The sequence below is a fragment of the Echinops telfairi genome, unplaced genomic scaffold, assembly GCF_000313985.2.
Source record: "Echinops telfairi isolate 266 unplaced genomic scaffold, ASM31398v2 ScPeMD7_4;HRSCAF=17, whole genome shotgun sequence".
Lineage (NCBI taxonomy): Eukaryota > Metazoa > Chordata > Mammalia > Afrosoricida > Tenrecidae > Echinops > Echinops telfairi.
Window position 1 is genome coordinate 47302930 of NW_022103900.1, and position 10586 is coordinate 47313515.

The following is a 10586-nucleotide window of genomic DNA, read 5'->3' on the forward strand; positions in this document are numbered from 1 at the left end:
GAACTGTGTTCTGTTGTGATCCATGATGCTTGCAATGAGGGATTTTTGAAAGTGAATTGCCAGGTATTTCCGGTCTATTTTAGTCTGCAATCTCTATTGACATTTGTCCAGCAAGTGTGACCCTGCTGATAGTGGAACTAATGCATTAGCTCTCAGCATCACAGCAACTCCCAAATCACCAAAGTAGGACCAGTAATCACCAAACCAATAGACAGTTATTGCTTCAGAGAGAGTAGAGAGTTCCAAAATTATAGGAAGGCATTAAAGTCCCATGGAGTTAGTGGGGGAAGGATCAGGAAGAGGACTGACCAAATAAAAAGTAGGTTTTGCTTCCTTTCTAAGATTCCATGATTAAGCTACTAAACACAATACAAACACTTACCAAATGCTAATAAGCAGGTCTCAGTTTTTTCCATGACTGAGTTGCTTGCCATCCTAAGAGAGTTAGAATCAAAGTAAATTCTACAGGGCCAAGGTGCAGCCACACTCCAGCCCAGGGGTGATGTTCATTTACTTTATATGTAATATTGCCTGGAGGGACAGTGAGGTTGGATGTGGTCTTTTAACACTCGGAGTCTCTACTCCAGAAGAGGAAGAAGAAAGAACAAATTAGAGTGTGCAGGGACTGAGAAGGAGGAGGAGGAGGTCCCATTCAATGAGAAGAGGCAGGAGGTGGACAAAACAATCAGACGTCTGAAGTTGGAAGGAGACATCCCACTGTCAGGTTATACCCTGTTATCAGGAAAGGACCTTCTGAAGAATAATGAATAAAAGATTAAAACTCCATTTTCAAAGATAGAGCTAATACTAGCTCCCTAGGGAAGGGAGAAAGGGCCTTAGCTGTTACGATGGCAACTTTGAACATCTCAGGCACTCACCTAGCACCCTCCTGGGCCAAAGGCAAAATCAAATCCATTAAATACTTAAGTTTTAAAAGCTCTCTAAGACTTAGTCACCGGATGCATTTATTTTAGTGGTGGCTTCACAAAGTTCAATAAGTGTATCCTAGGGTAAGCAGATGAATAAAGCACATAAAGGTATCGCTATTAATATTCACAATTTAGAGTGCCTAAGGACCTTTCAAATCAATGCATTTGCACTCTAGCACTTAAAATAGCTCATTTAGGGAAAAGGGCATTTATATTATTATCATGGTAAAAGATTCTAGAGGGCTATAAATCTAGTAAAACAATAATAACAACCACCACTGTAGTAAAGGGACAAAAAAACTTCAGCATATTATTAATAAATTACCTCCTGCCTTTCAAATGAAAGATAAAGGTCTCAGCACAAAAGACAAATCAAATGTATAGAAATAGATCAATTTATTCATCATTTTAGTTAATCCACTCCAAAAGAACAAATTTGTCAGTGTTAGCCACAGTGTACTAGAGTAATAAAGCAGGTAGAGGAAAACTTACTTGGTAAATCTACTGAACTCTATAGAACTGGAAGATAAAATGACCCCTGGCAATTAACTTGTTTTTCATTTCTATGGTTCTCTGATGACTGCATTTTGGTAATAATTTTGACCAGTGTTGAGAATCTCAGTCTTGATACACATCTATTATGGGAGGTATGCCAAGACATGGACCCTAAGACATACAAATGGGAGATACACAATCCTATTTTAGGAAACAGGATCCTGAAACCTCCATCCCAGCCGAATCTCTATTTGGCACATCTTATTTTAGTTTCCCACTGTGGAACTTCCTGAGAATGTGGGCCTGGAGGAAAGGCAATCTATCAGTACTGTCTAAGCACTGATCAAAGTAAGAAATCAAAACCAAGAGGTGCCACTGGAAATCTGTCTTCAAATCTATAGTTCAATATTCATAACATGATTTAATATTTTAAGCAAGTCATAACTAGGTTAGTATCAGTTTCTATCAGTTTCTGCAGGTCCTTACAAACATCCATTCTGTTGCAAATAACTTTCAATATTTTATTTATCATTATTCCTAATATTTGTGACTATTAAACCTCAATGAGAGTATTTAGGAATTATAATAATATTAGAAGATGGCTAAATTGCATATTCCAAATATTGATGTATAGTTGCAAATGATTTATTTTTAATTTTGGTCTCTGATACTGACTTCATTAACCCAACCCTTACATCAAATATAAGTATATGGTGAAGTATATACTTATAGACATGGACCCTAAGACATACAAATGGGAGCTACACAATCCTCCTATTTTAGTAAACAGATATTGTATCTCAAATTTAAGAGATAATACAAATAAAAAATAACTGACATAATCATTGTGGAATTTTTCTGGTTTAATAAGGTGAAGTCTTTTCTTCTGTAACACCACCCTGAGTCTACACACTTAAAAAGCAGGTCCTCTCTGGTTGATTCAAAAAGTCACTTTCTTTCCAGTATAGAAGTCAATTGTAGTCACGCTATAGGACAAAGTAGAATTCTCCAGAGGGTTTCTGAAAGTGTACAGCTTTACAGAAGCAGGTGGCATCATCTCTCTCCTGTGGAGCAGCTAATGGGTTCAAACTGCCAACCTTTGGTCAACAACTGAACCCTTACCCTACTGTGCCATCACGATGCCGGAGTCAGTGGGTGTAGCTGCAGTAAGTATACTACTTGAAATACAGAGATTACATCATTCAGAAATGTACATTCTGTTTGTTGCTTCAAGAAAAGAGAAAACAAGTGAAAACAACTCATCCACATTTCTGTATCTGGCAAGCATTTAATAATTGTTTAGTTCAGAATCTCTGTACACTCGCCCAGCATGAAATCAACAGACTTTCTCTCATTTTGTTCATACATTATCTGTATGCTTGAATAGACTGCTAAATCGTTTGGAGGTGAACTATCTGTACTAAATATAGTTTAGTTTTCATGATGAGGTTGTGTTAGTGTTTGATAGCGTGTGCTTGAATGCTAAGTCCATTAATTTTCTTTAGGGCTTTAGGGACATTCTAAGCTAACCTAGATAATGCCATTGGGAAAATTATTTTTGTACTTATGGTGTTACATTAACTAATTAATACAAAGCTAGATATTTTAACCATTGAAGAAGGATTGTTCTATTCTAGCATATACTAAACACAAGACCAGGAGCTCAGTAAGTACTTGTTAAGATTATTGCAGCATTAATTCCACGACCTTTCTTTAAAACATGTTCATTCCAATAATTCACACAGCATGCAATTCAAGGATTCAATCATATTAAAAGAGTTATATAATCATCATCAGTCCTAGGATATTTTCTTTGTTCTTGTACTCATAGTTACTAGTTCCTCATTTCCCTACAACATACCCTGGAGTGTAAGAAAATTCAAGTGATAGCATATTAATTTATACAATGTTATAGAATTTAACTACTCCAGGAGATACGGTCTCAGAAACTCCATGACAGTTCTAGCCCATCCTACAAGGTTGCAATGAATCAGAATGAAGTTGATGGCAATGAGTTTGGTTTGTAGAATTTAATGCACTGCTGACAAAAAATAACACAAGTATAGACTGGCTTCACAGCACATTATATGAATTGCTAATTTAGACAGATTAAACTCTTAAGTACTATTTACATTAACAATGGGAATTGATGACAAGGCAAAATCTCCAATAACATTCATGAACAAAGGCAGAGCCATACCTATCAGATTACTCCTTGTCATAATAAGGCAAAGAGGTCATTAAAATAGTATGGGCCACCTTTCACTGGGCATCCTCAAAGTAAGGAATCCAAACCAAAGTCCAATGGCCACCAATTTCATAACTTTGAGATCATAGCCATCTGTTTCTTTTGATATTAGGGATTTTCAGCTTTAAGCCCAAGAGCTACAGATGAGTTTGGGGTAAAGCCCTATTTACTTAGTGGGGTTTGCACATCAAGGCCTTCAGGTGTGGTCTATGTAAGATGTCGTGCACCCTGAAAGAACAGAGTCAAAACCCTCAATAGCTCACAGCCTAGGTACACAAGGACTGGATAGGTACTAGACCAAAAATGTCTAATTAGGGACACAGTACCTTGCTTATTCTCCGCCTTGGGTTTTATATAAGCATTGTTAAATGGTTTACCCCAATGGTGATGGTAGGCTGTGTCTTCCCATTTACCCACCAAAAGAAATGCAAATGCCTTCTAGGAAACAAACATGCTCCCCTACCTGATCTAGACTTGACTTGACTTTCCAGTAAGGTTCCCTCTGGAGTTCTGGTGGTGTAGTGGTAATGAGTTGGGCTGCATCCGCATAGTTAGCAGCTCAAAGCCACAAGTAACTCCATGGGACAAAGCGTTTCTACTTCCATAACGTGGCTGTCTCAGAAACCCACAGTGGTTTGTCCTGAGGCAGCACTGACACAAAGGCAGTGAGCAAGAAAGTTCCCTTATCATTCTTGCTGGAGTAACTTTTGATTTGGTGGTATCTTATCACAAAGGGCTGTGGCAGCAAATAAGCGATCTTATCCTTTATCCACTTCTTTAAGAAGTGACCCCAGAGGCGGCAAGGTCCACTCTGTTGAAGGGCTTTCAAAGATGTGCACATAAGGGAAATGATGTAAGGTGCATCAACACCAGGCAGGCTTTATCTCTTTGTTTGAGAGACTGGATTCGATGTTTATGTAACCTGAGAGCAGAAGCTTGTCTTTGTCTTGGCATTTATCTGTATAATAGTAGACTCGCATAATAGTTGTCTTTTTGTGATTGACCCACTTCACTCAGCAAGATAATCACATCCTAGCTCTCAGCCTCAGAACCTCACCCATGAAATGGGGGTGACATTATATGGCACATGGAATTGTATACAGTAAGAAGGAGAAGGAGAATGAGAAGAAGAAATATGAAAAAAATGCCTGGTGATTTATTTGTATTCAAATGTATTATTATTGTTATTTCCCTTTGCCCTATGAGTCTTTTAATTTATTTTACATAATAGACATACATGAACTTTAGTAACTTAAACATTGATTATTCAGATATTTGGATCATTATATACAATGTATATATGTAATATGACATAAAAAATATACTCACTGCTGTCAAGTCAATTCTGGCTTATAATGACAGAATATAATTGTGAGTTTCCAAGACTATAACTCTTTATGAAAGCAGAAAGCCTCCTCTTTCTCTAAGTAGTACAATATGTATTTGTGCATATATAATGTGTATTATATAAATAATGTGTATTATATAAATAATGTGTGTATGTATATATATATATATACCCACATTGTTCATTTCTTTAGCAGTCTCCATTTCTCTCAGTCCACATATATAGCATTTCCCAAGAGTTGCAATGCAGTTTTTATTTGGACATATGGAAAACAGAAGTTCTGGCACAAACTACTAAACTATCTACGTGAATAACTCCAAAACCAAGCTTATTGAAAACGAGTCTGTGCTGACTCCTAGCAATCCTATAGGACAGAGTAGAACCGTTCCTACGGGTTTCTGAGACTTTAATAGGAGTAGAAAACCATCTTTCTCCTGTAGAGAAAGCTGTTAGTTTCAGACTGCTGACCTTGTGATCGTAGCCCAACGCAAAACCACTACACAACCAGGAATCCTCATCTGTGTAAATAGAAATGTCTGATTAAAAAAAAAAAGACATTGCTATTCACATTTTACTAATACCTAATCCTCTATTTGAAGCCCGAAATGACTCAATGTAGTAATGAAGTCAGTCTAATATAATTTCACAGATAAAGCAGAGACGCTGAAAGTTCAATTCATTATAGGAGAATTAGTCATTGTTTTCCTTACTACCAGATAGTACAATATAGGCATACCCCAGAGATATGATGAGTTCAGTGTTAGGATTTCATAAGAGAACAAATATCACAATAAAGCATTCACACTTTTTTGGGGTTTCCCACTTCATCTAATAACTAGACCCTATACGAGAGTCTTTTAAGTGTACAAGAACATTACAAAAAAGTGAAATAGTGTCAAAATTACCAAAATATCATACAGTGACCCAACTGAGCACATAGAGTTGAACAATATGTGCTTCATGGAGGGTTGCCATAAACTTCCATTTGTGAAAAATGCAGCATTTGAACCCAGTAAAGCAAAGCATAATCCAGTGAGGAAGGCCAGTAGTTTGGAGAAGGGACTAGAAGGAGCAATGGACTCAGTGGAGTTGACTGCAATCACTTGGAATAAAATCAAGGATGAAAAATAGATTTGTTCTCACGCTTTATTTCTAATCACCTAAATAGAAAAATTAGTAATGCATCACATTGCTTCTACAAAGCCCCTCCAGTGCCATTATTAGATGGGTTTAGCCACTTAACACAGCAGAAGTCTTGGCCCTTCTTCTTCTTTTCTTTCTCTCAACTAGACCACATTCAATCCCAGCACTTCCGTTCAGACTACGGTTAGTCAGGGTTGCCCAGGAAAACACCTGTCAAATTATTTTTATTCAGTGCTACTGCTAATATTTATTACTATTTTCACTCAAAATCTAAAAGTGTAAGCTGTCTGGAAAGAGAAAGCTGTAGTGAGTAATATAGTGATTTTTATCTCTTCAGAGAAAATTTGATTTGTAAATACGTAGAATTTTAGAAATAAAATAAATGGCTCATCCACTCGCATGTATGAAGATCTTTGTTTCTAATCTGAAAGATTCATCTTTTAATAGATCAACATCTGTACTCTATCTCACGAAACACATGTGGAGAACACTTGAAGTTTTAATAAAAAAACTATTATAATAAGAATTCTTTTCGATTACAGCTCCTTGAAATACTTTTTCTTCTTTTCCAAATTTAGAATTCAAACCCGCTATGGTTATATTTATGAGGTAAAAACCATGTATTTCTACTTCTCTTCTGATTGATAGAATATGAATGAAATATATTGTTGCAACTAGAACAGTGGAAGGTCACTTTTCAAGAATGCTAGTTTTGTTATAAATCACATGACTTCTCTCTTTGGCAAGATGATGAATGATCTTTGGCCAAGTTGTCAAATTTATGTATGTAAGTCTTATGCTTCTCTCATTTGATGCTTTGTTCAATTTCCTTTAAGGTAAATTGAGTTTTTGATTGAGAATACACATTAAATAATTTTACTTTTCAAACTAGATTGATTAATTTTGTTTTGCACACACCTATCCAAAATAACTCACATGCAATGAGTGGACACACTGAAAACAACTTATGAAAATAATAGAAAAACAAATCAAATTAAGAAAAAGAACAACAATAAACCTGAGTACTTCTAGTACTTACTGATTGTGTACCCAAGACCACAGCTTTTAAGTGGATTACACTGCAACATAATTTTGTTTAATTCTCACAATTGAATCAATAAGCTACATCAAGATAAACAAAAACATTGAAACTGTCAAGGATTTCATTGTACTTGAAACCAACATCCATGGACAAAAGAGTCAGGAGATCACAAGGTCTTGCGCTGGGCTCATATGTTACAGAAGGTTTCTGTGGAGTGCCAAAAAGCGAAGATGTCATGTAAGAGGCGGAGACAGACCCGACTCCGGCCATACTGTGTCCGTGGTATTTCTATGGACATGCTGAAGCTGGATAATGGATAAGAAAACTGAAGAAAATGGATACCTTTGAATTGTTGGTGAAGAATATTCACTATGCCATGAACTGTCAGAAGAAGGAACAGATATGTTTTTGAAGAATTTCAGCCAGAATGTTCCTGAGCCTTGAGTTTGATGTGATTTCATCTCACATAATTTGTACATGTAGTCAGAGGAGACTCATCGCTGGGCAAAGGCATCGTTTGGGGGGAAGTGGAGGGTCAGTGAAAAAGAGGAAGACTCTCAAAGTTGGATTGATACAATGGACTTAAGCAGAGGAGGAATTCTGAGAAGGGTGCAGGGCCAGGCAATGTGTTATTATTTTAACAAAAAGTTCTATAGATTTGAACCTGTTTGATGGCACCTAACCATAACAACAATAACATCACCAAATCCAGCTATGCCTTGGTGGTGGTGAGGAGGAGAAAGAGAGGAGCATAGATCAGAGAAGGAGAGAGAGAGAAGGCGAGGAGGAAGAGGAAGAAGAGGAGAGATTTACACAGAACTAAAGATTTATAAATAGTCAAAAAATATCTTTGTCCCAACAAATATCTACTTCCATATAACCGCTGTTTAGCAGCCCTATAGGAAAAAGTAGGACTGCCTCCATGTGTTGATGAGACTGTAGCTTTTAACAGAAATAAAAAGTTTCAACCTTCTCCAGCTGAATAAATAATAAAGTCATAGCTATCAAGTCAATACTGACTCATAGTGACCCCTGCAAGTTTCCCAGACTATAAATGTTTACAAAAGTGGAAATCCTAGTCTCTAGTGGTGGGTTTGAACTGCTGACCTTGTGGATCACAGCCAAATACACAACCACTGCATCACCAGAGCTACATAGCTGAGCAACTAATGAGTTTAAACTTCTGAACTTGAGATAAGCAGCCCAATGCATAACATACTACACTACACTGTCTTCTAATAGTGTTAAGGTAGGTATAGGATAAACACTATAGACATGATGGTTCAAAAAGACAGAAAATGACAAATGATAGTCCTTGTTCTCTAGCAATTCTGAAATCTAGTTAGGCACATTTTGCTATTTTCTCTCTTAAAAAGAAAAGAAAAGAACAACTTGAACTAGCCTTTGTGTTACAAAAGCATTGAAGTCAATTTAAATCTCTCTTTCCTCCTTTTGCAACCATTCAGAAGAGTGTTTATATCTGATGGGGAACGAAACTGGAGGTTTTTCAATATTGTGACTTCTCTCTCTTATTTGTTCTGTCTTTTTTATTGTTTTTTTAAATTTTTAAAATACTTTTATTGGGGGCTCTTAAATCTCTTATCACAATCCATACATTTCACTAGTGTGTCAAGCACATTTGCACACATGCCACCATCATCATTTTCAAAGCATTCTCTTCCCACTTGAGCCCCTGATATCAGCTCCCCATTTCTCCCCCTCCCGTCCCCACCTGCCCTCCCTCACGAGCCCTTGATAAATTATAGATTATTATTTTCATATATTACATCGTCTTCTGTTGCCCATCATCCACTTTTCCATTATTTATTCCCCTGGTTGGGTTCTTGTTTGATCCTTCTGATCGATTCTCCCTTTCTCCCCCCACCCTCCCCTAATCCTTCTGGTATCTCTACTCTCCTTGTTGGCCCTGAGGGGGTTATCTACCTGGATTCCCTGTCTTGTGGGTGCTTATCAGTGTGCATGCTCTAGTCTAATCATATTTGTAAGGTAGAATTGAGGTCATGATAGTGGGTGGAAGGAAGCACCAAAGAGCTAGACGAAAGTTGTGTGTTTCATCGGTGCTATACTACACCCTGACTGGCCCATCTCTTCCCTGTGAGCCCTATGTGAGGGGACTTACAATTGTCCACAGATGGGCATTGTGTCTCCACTCCATGCCCACCCACCCTTCACCTTGGGTATGATTTTATTCTGGGTCTTAGATGCCTGATACCTCATCCCTTCGACACCTCGTGATCACACAGGCTAGTGTGCTTCTTCCATGCGATCTTTATTGCTTTTGAGCTAGATCACCACTTGTTTATCTTCAAACCTTTAAGACCCCCAGATGTTATATTTTTTGCTAGGCAGGCACCATCAGCTTTCTTCACCACATTTACTTCTGCACCCATTTTGTCTTCAGTGATTGAGTTGGGAAGGTGAGCATCACAGAATGCTGGATTGTTAGAACAAAGTGTTCTTGTGTTGAGGGAGTATTTGAGTGGCGGCTCAATGTCTATCTGCAACCTTAATTCTTAACACATAGATATGAATACATAGTTCTATTCCCCTCTCATTATATATACATATTTACATATGTACATACCTGTATTTATACCTCTATAAATGGGGGAAAATGAAGACCTAATTACGGGGGTTTAAGTGGAGAGAAAATGTTTGGAGAATGACGAGGGCAATGAATGTACAAATGCACTTTACACAATTGATGTGTTTATGGATTGTGATAAGAGTTGTATGAGCCCCTAATAAAATGATTTAAAAATTAATTAATTAATTAATTAAAAAAAGAAAGAAAAGGCACTGTGCAATCACATGGCTAAAACGCAAGTGAAAGGAACCTGACTGCAATAGTGCACTGCTGCCTGGTTCCACCCATTTGACATTCCACAGAAGAAAAGACTATATAGAGATGAAATCTATCAGTGATGGCTAATTGGTACATTTGGGAATGACTGCAAATTCATAGTATAAGGAAATTAGTGAGGAGATTGCTGTGTTATTTATCAAGCTGTGTCTCAAAAAGTGAACATTATTACATGTGTATTAGAGTCCAATAAAGCCTAATGGAAAATTTAAAAAAATGATGATGGCAGCATATGTGCAAATGTGCTTCACACACTGGATGAATGTATGGATTGTTATAAGAGATGTAAGATCTCCCCCAAAAAAATTTAATAAAAGAAAAAAAATGCCCTTTGTCTCCTGGTTCTTTCCACTATTTTCTTTTGCTTTCCTCTTGTCCCACCATCATGTTTGGCCTCCATTCGGGTTCAGTAATTCCTCGCTGCTACATTGCCTTTGATTAAGCCCCACTAGATATCCTCTGACCTTCTTTCCATTATTTTCAATTCACTTGTTGTT